Source organism: Elephas maximus, chromosome 1 (assembly GCF_024166365.1).
Source record: "Elephas maximus indicus isolate mEleMax1 chromosome 1, mEleMax1 primary haplotype, whole genome shotgun sequence".
NCBI lineage: Eukaryota > Metazoa > Chordata > Mammalia > Proboscidea > Elephantidae > Elephas > Elephas maximus.
The window spans coordinates 101,201,707-101,209,143 of NC_064819.1; positions in this window are offsets into that span (position 1 = coordinate 101,201,707).

The following is a 7,437-nucleotide window of genomic DNA, read 5'->3' on the forward strand; positions in this document are numbered from 1 at the left end:
GGGCCTTGCAGATGCCCAGGAAACCCTTACAGAGCGAGGCAAAGGTCCTGTTATTTCCACAAGACACATTTAGAGACAAGTATTCCTTTTGGGCTCCATAAAATGGCACTTGTCTACCCTCCTCCGTCTCTTCTGGTGAGAAGCGTATGCTTCCACACGTGTTGTAGCCTTTATTCCTCCAAGACTGCTGGGAGGAAGATGCTGTTATTGCTGCTTCCAGATGAGGACACTGCGGCCCAGGGAAAGGCAGGAACCTGCCCAGAGCCACGTCAATGAGGCCAGAGCCAGGTCGGAGCCAGCTGAGTCTTCCCAGTAAGGCAGGAGAGCCAGCTCCCTTCCCCCTGCCAGCGGCCTCTCCCCCTCTCCTTTGGAGCTAGAAACACCGAAACCTTCACTCCAGAGGGGAAGTAAGAACCTAATCCGTGTCTTTTGCAGTGAACAAAGGCTCAGGGAGCCCCTCCTAAACCCCTTGCTGGAGGCACCAGCACTTTATCTATAGCCTCCCATCTCCCTCGCCTCCTCACTTTGAGGTTGGAAAGGAATCACAGAGAGAGCCTGCCCTCCTGCCTGGATTTTGCTCCTCGGCGCAGGCCTGGCTTTGGCTAGATCACTGCTTAGCTGCCTTACACAGCTCTGTCTGTGGGAAAAGTTCAAACTTCATGTGCCGGCCCAGCAGGCCTTGAACCGCCCCAGCTCACCTGTCCAGCCTCCAGCCCTCTATGAAAGGCCCACCCACTCTGAGACCTGCAGGAGGGTTGTGTGTAGGTGGGATGTGGCTGTCTTGTGCTGGCCTGCGGGGCAAAGAGTGAGCCCTGTGGGTAGGGGGCAAGGCCTTTCTGGGGCAGAGCTCTTTTCCACTGCTGTGCAGAAAACCTTCCCTTTGCCCCCCAAGATCAGCACTCCACCTTTCAACACCCTGCCCTCTGCCCTGGAAGACTGGCCTCTCTGGAGGACATCCAAGGTGGGTTTGAGGGATGGGCAAAGAGTAAGCAGAGGGTATTTATTACCCCAGCCCCTTCTCTGCGGCAGTCCCTGGGTGTTGCAAATTGTTAGCACACTGTGCTGCTAACCAAAAGATTGGAGATTCGAGTCCACCCGGAGGTACCTTGGCTGGGTGATCTCCTGAAATATCAGCCATTGAAAGCCCTGTGGAGCACAGGTCTACTCCGACACACCGGGTTGCCATGATTTGGAATCAACAAAACAATGGCAACAACTGTTTTTTTATTCCCTCCCTGCAAGGTCACCAGGGGTTGGTTGTGTCCCTTGACCCAAGATTACAGCTCCTGTGAGGCAGCCCTTTCCACATGGCTGTCTCTTGGCCAGGAGCTGCTCTCACTCCTTTCCCCTTCAGGGTTAGGGGTAGTAATGACACTCCACTGTTGCCAGCCCGGGGGTACTGCAGCACCCCTTCTGGGTTTCCCTAAACCCGGCCTGAAGCTTTGTAACCAAAAAACAACCAAACCCACTGCCATGGGGCTGATTCCAACTCATAGCAACCCTAAATGAAGACAGGGAAGAACTTCCCCCAAAACGTTTCCAAGGCTGTAAATCTTTACAGAAACAGACTGCCACATCTTTCTGCTATGGAGTGGCTGATGGGTTTGAACCGCCAATCTTCTGATTAGCAGTCAAGTGCTTTAACCACTATGCCACCAAGGCTCCCTGCTTGTACCTCTGTTAGCAAGCCCTTTATTAAACTCACCTCAAATTATCCAGTGTGCACCAGACGAACCAGATGGTGGCTGGCTACAACCGATGACTGCCCTGACAGAGAACACAACAGAGAACCCCTGAGGGAGCAGGAGAGCAGTGGGATGCAGACCCCAAATTCTCATAAGACCAGACTTAATGGTCTGACTGAGACTAGAAGGACCCCGGTGGTCTTGGCCCCCAGACCTTCTGTTGGCCCAGGACAGGAACCATTCCCAAAGCCAACTCTTCAGACATGGATTGGACTGGACAATGGGCTGGAGAGGGATGCTGGTGAGGAGTGAGCTTCTTGGATCAGGTGGACACTGGAGACTATGTTGGCATTTCCTGCCTGGAGGGGAGATGAGAGGGTAGAGGGGATTAAAAGCTGGAGAAATGGACACGAAAAGAGAGAGTGGAGGGAGGGAGTGGACTGTCTCATTAGAGGGAGAGCAACTGGGAGTATGTAGCAAGGTATATATAAGTTTTTGTGTGAGAGACTGACTTGATTTGTAAACTTTCACTTAAAGCACAATAAAAATTATATATATATAAAAAAATTATCCAGTGTGCATCTGCCGTCTTGTTGCTTCCAGGACCCTGACTGAATCAAGTGCCAGCCACCTGAGAAATTGCTGAATCCCCAGACAGGAAGTGAGACTGAGACAGCAGGCCTCAGACAAGCAGAAGGGCTCCGTCTGCCGGTCTCCTGGAACGGTGGAGAGACCCCTTGGTGGGCTACAGTCAACTTCATCTTGTAAACCAGACTAAATGCTCACTGCATCCAAGCATGGAGGGGAGAGAAAATGCTGAAAATGGCTGTCTGTTACTCCTCCTCCAGAAAGAATTCATTCCCAATGGGTCAAGAGTCCAGGGCACAGACTGAATCACAAATGGGTACCATACTGTGCATTAAACAGATATTTAAAATAAATCCAAATATTTTGATCACCCATTCCGTGTGTAAACATTCTTGAGGACGTGTCATGTATCAGGGTCCTAGCAGGAAATAGATGCCACATTTAAATTAGGGTTATTTAAGAAGGTTTATTCACAAAAGACTCTTGATAAAGGTATGGGTGTAGGGAGGGTCACAAGGGACAGTGTAGTAAGCAGGGGCTGGTAGCAGCAGAGCTGTTACCACCCATAGGTCCAAAGGAGAGGGGAGGAAGCAGTGACCAAAAGTTGGGAGGAGAGAGTCAACCTGTGAGGAGCTTCCCAGTAAAAGGACACAGGCAGCCTGAGGTGGCTCTACAGGAAGGGAGCCAGGGGTAGAGGTGTTATCTAAGGTATGGCAGGTATGGAATGTGCCTGGGCACTACCTAAAGGGCATGCCACTGAACGGTCTCTATGAACCCAGTGCGGCCCAAAAGCATCCTTCTGTGATTACACTAGTGTGTTGTTGTTGTGAGTTGCCACTCGTGTTAACCTTATGTATAACAGAATGAAACGTTGCCCAGTTTCACTTGCCATCTTCATGACTGCTGGTATGCTTGACTCCATTGTTCTGGCTTTTGTGTCAATTTATTTCCTTAAGGGTTTTCCTCATTTTTGCTGACTTTCTACCAACCATGATGTCCTTTTCTAGCAGTTAGTCTTTCCTGATGACATGTCCAAAGTAAGTGAGTCAAAGTCTCGCCATTCTCACTTCTAAGGAGTGTTCTGGTTGTATTTCTTCTAAGGTTGATTTGTTCGTTGTCTGGCTGTCCACGGTATATTCAATATTCTTTGCCAACACCGCAGTTTAAATACATCAATTCTTCTTCTGTCTTCCTTTTTCATTGTCCAGCTTTTGAATGCACATGAGGCAATTGAAAAGACCATGGCTTGGAACTCCTCAGGCGGAGATTGGACTGGACTATAAGACATAAAATGATACTGGTGAGGAGTGTGCTTCTTAGCTCACGTAGATACCTGAGACTAGGTGGGTGGCTCCCATCCAGAGGCAAGATGGGAAGGCAGAAGGGGTTAGGAGCTGGTTGAACGGACACGGGAAATACAGTGTGGAGAGTAGGGAGTGTGCTATCACATTATAGGAGGAGCAGCTAGGGTCACATAACAATCTGTATAAGTTTTTGTATGAGAAAAAACTTATACACTTGAATTGTAAACTTTTACTTAAAGTACAATTAAAAAAAAGAAAAGACCATGGCTTGGGTCAACAAAGTGACATCTTCTCTTTTTAAAACTTTAAGGAAGTCTTTCGCAGCAGATTTGTCTAGCAAAATACATTTTATTTCTTTTTGTTTTTTAAAGTTTTTTGTGCTTTAGGTGAAAATTCACAGCACAAACTAGTTTCTCATTCAAAAATGTATACGCAAATTGTTTAATGACATTAGTTGCAATCCCTGCAATGTGACAGCACTCTCCAACTTTCCATCCCGGGTTCCCCATGTTCATTCATCCAGTTTTCTTGTCCCTTTCTGCCTTCTCACTTTGCTTTTGGGCAGGAGTTGCCCATCTGGCCTTGTATATTTGATCGAACTAAGAAGCACATTCCTCACGTGTGTTATTGTTTGTTTTATAGGCCTGTCTAATCTTTGACTGAAAAGTGAGCTTCAGGAGTAGCTTCAGTTCATTCAGCATGGTGTCCGGGGGCCGTAGTCTCAGGGATTCCTCCAGTCTCTGTCAGACCAGTAAATCTGGTCTTTTTTTGTGAAATTGAATTTTGTTCTACATTTTTCTCACGCTCTGTCCAGGACTCTCTATTGTGATCCCTGTCAGAGCAGTCGGTGGTGGTAGCCAGGCACCATCTAGTTCTTCTGGGATCAGGCTGGTGGAGGCTATGGTTCATGTGATCCTTTAGTCCTTTGGGCTAATCTTTCCCTTGTGTCTTTGGTCTCCTTCATTCTCCTTTGCTCCAAATGCTTCATTCTCTTTTCTACCAATAGATATCTCTTAGATGGCTGCTCAAAAGTTTTTAAGACCTCAGATGCTACTCACCAAAGTAGGGCGTAGTACATTTTCTTTATGAACTATGTTATGCCAATTGACCTAGATGTCTCCTGAGACCATGGTCCCCAGGCCTCAGCCCCAGCAGCTCGTTCCCTTAAGGTGTTTGGATGTGTCTAGAAAGCTTCTATGACTTTCCCTCGGTCAAGTTGTGCTGACTTCCTCTATATTTTGTGTTGTCTTTCCCTTCACCAAAGCGGACACTTGTCTACTATCTCGTTACTGATTTCTGCTCCCCAGCGAAATTGTTTTTTCTGTGTGTAAACCTTTTCATGAGTTTTTATAATAGTGGTCTCATACAATATTTATCATTTTGTGATTGATTGACTTATTTCACTCAGCATGATGCCCTCCAGATTCATCCATATTGTGAGATATTTCACAGATTCATCATTGTCCTTTATTGTTCCATAGTATTCCATTGTGTGATTTGATTTTTCTCTGTGTTGAAAATTCTGTCTCTATGATTTTTTTTTATGTTGATGAGATAGGATTATCGGCAGTTATGCTAATGAGGCAGGACTCAATCTATAAGACTGGATTGTGTCTTGAGCCAATCTCTTTTGAGATGTAAAAGAGAGAGAAGGGCAGAGAGACAGGGGACCTCATACCACAAGAAAGAAGCACCAGGACCAGAGCTCATCCTTTGGACCTGAGGTTCCTGCACGGAGAAGCTCCTAGACCACGGGAAGATTGATGACAAGGACATTCCTCCAGAATCCACAGAGAGAGAAAGCCTTCTCCCAGAGCTGGCACCCTGAATTTGGACTTCTAGCCTACTAGACTGTGAAAGAATAAATGCCTGTTTGTTAAAGCCATCCACTGTAGTATTTCTGTTATAGTAGCCCTAGATAACCAAGATAGATGTTGATTGTGGATCCAAGTAGAATGAAATCACTGACAACTTCAATTTCTTCTTCATTTATCATGATGTTGTATAATTGGTACAATACCAGCGTACATATATATAAAAACTTATCAAGCAGTTCACTTACAGTTAGTGCATTTTACTATATGTAAATTACACATGCACACCCACACAGGTCTGGGACCAGTGGGTTCTCTCTTTTTTTCCATTGTTCATGTGGGAAGCTGGAGCAGTCAGTTGATCCAGGGCTACCTCTGTCTTTCTTCTCTTCTTACCTTCTCCCCTCACACAGCTGATGTGGCCTGGCCCAGGGTACCTTCCAGGAGGAGGACCAGCCAATGGGTCGCGCTCATAAAGCACTTACTACGTGCCAGGTGCTGCTCTAAACACTTAACATGCGTTAACTCATTTAATCCTTAAACAACCCTATGAATAATGATAATTAAAAAAAACCCCAAACCTGTTGCCATCTTGGATCGATTCCGACTCATAGTGACCCTATGGTACAGAGTAGAACTGCCCCATATTGTTTCCAAGGAGTGGCTGGTGGATTCAAACTGCCAACATTTTGGTTAGCAGCTGTAGCTCTTAACCACTGCGCTACCAGGGCTCTACTGGTTTTTATTTTTACCTTCATTTTACAAATGAGGAAATCTAGGCACGGAGAAGGAAAATGACTTGCCCAAGGTTACACAGTTAGTAAGGAGTATAGCTGGGCTTTAGTGGCCCCAGGGTCTGTGCTCTTACCCACAGCTATGTGGCTTCCCTTGGCTTATTTTCCACGGGGCCAGGAAGGAAGCTGCACTCGGATCCTGTCCCCTCAAAGCTTATCTCTCTTTTTTTCTCTCATGTTCTACAAACCCCAACTTTCTTCCTCTCACATGGTGAATGATGTAGGACTTGAGTCCAGGTCTGGGCTAGCTGGGCAATGCATAGTAACTAATTAGCAGCACTCCAGGGAAAGCATCCTGACAAACAGGAGTCAGAGCCCTAGGGTTGGGCCTCCTGCTCCACCAGGAGGCTCTCCTGCAAGGCCAGCCTGTAAAAGGGAGGGTTTGTGTTTGCCTAGACACCCCCCAGCAGGATGGCTCTTCCTCCCCCTCCCTGGCTGACCATTCTCCTTCCTACCCCCATAATGTGCTCCTGCTCCTGGCCCATCCACATCCTCCTTGGCCTTCCAGGCCTTGTTAAAATCCCACTGTCTGTGGAGAGTGCCCCGTCCACTCCACCCACAGTAGCTACTCTGTCTGAGCCTGAGAGCCAGGCCTGAGAGCCCTTCTCACTATAAGCTCAGGAAGAGTAGGACCCACGTCTGTCTTGCTCACTGTCACTGCCTGTACACCTTCCTCAAAGGTGCTTGGACATCCAGGCCCCCAGTGACCATTTGGATTATGGAAGGGATTTTGGGTTGTCCCATATGATGTCTGTCTGCCTACCTGTCCGTCCATCCATCCATCTATCTATCTTACAGCACATCCCAGAATCCCTTCTCTGTCTCTTCACTTGCATTCTTTCTGGTTATAATACATGGGTAACTGTACCTATGTATTATAAGCAGGAAGAAAGCAAATGAAGAGACACATCAGGCAAGGTATAGTCTTGATACGTGGGCCAAGGTGGGGTCATCAGAGGTTTTTCAGCTGGTGCATTTTAGGATCAGAATTCTCCAAGTGTCCCAGGGTATCTGGGGCTGGCATCATCCCTCCTTTCTGAAGTGTCTGCTGAGAGCAGTGGCAGCTTGACAAGACCCCTCCCCACTGGCTGCAGAAGAAACTGGTGGGCCTGGGCTCATTAGCAGCGAGAGCTGAGGGCAACCAGATGGGGCAGCGCTTACAAGGCCTGCTCCGCTGGCTGCCAGGCACCATTAGTGCCTGCCCTGTTGGGGAAGGCCCGCTGGCAGGGGCCGTGCCAATCGACAGGCTCAT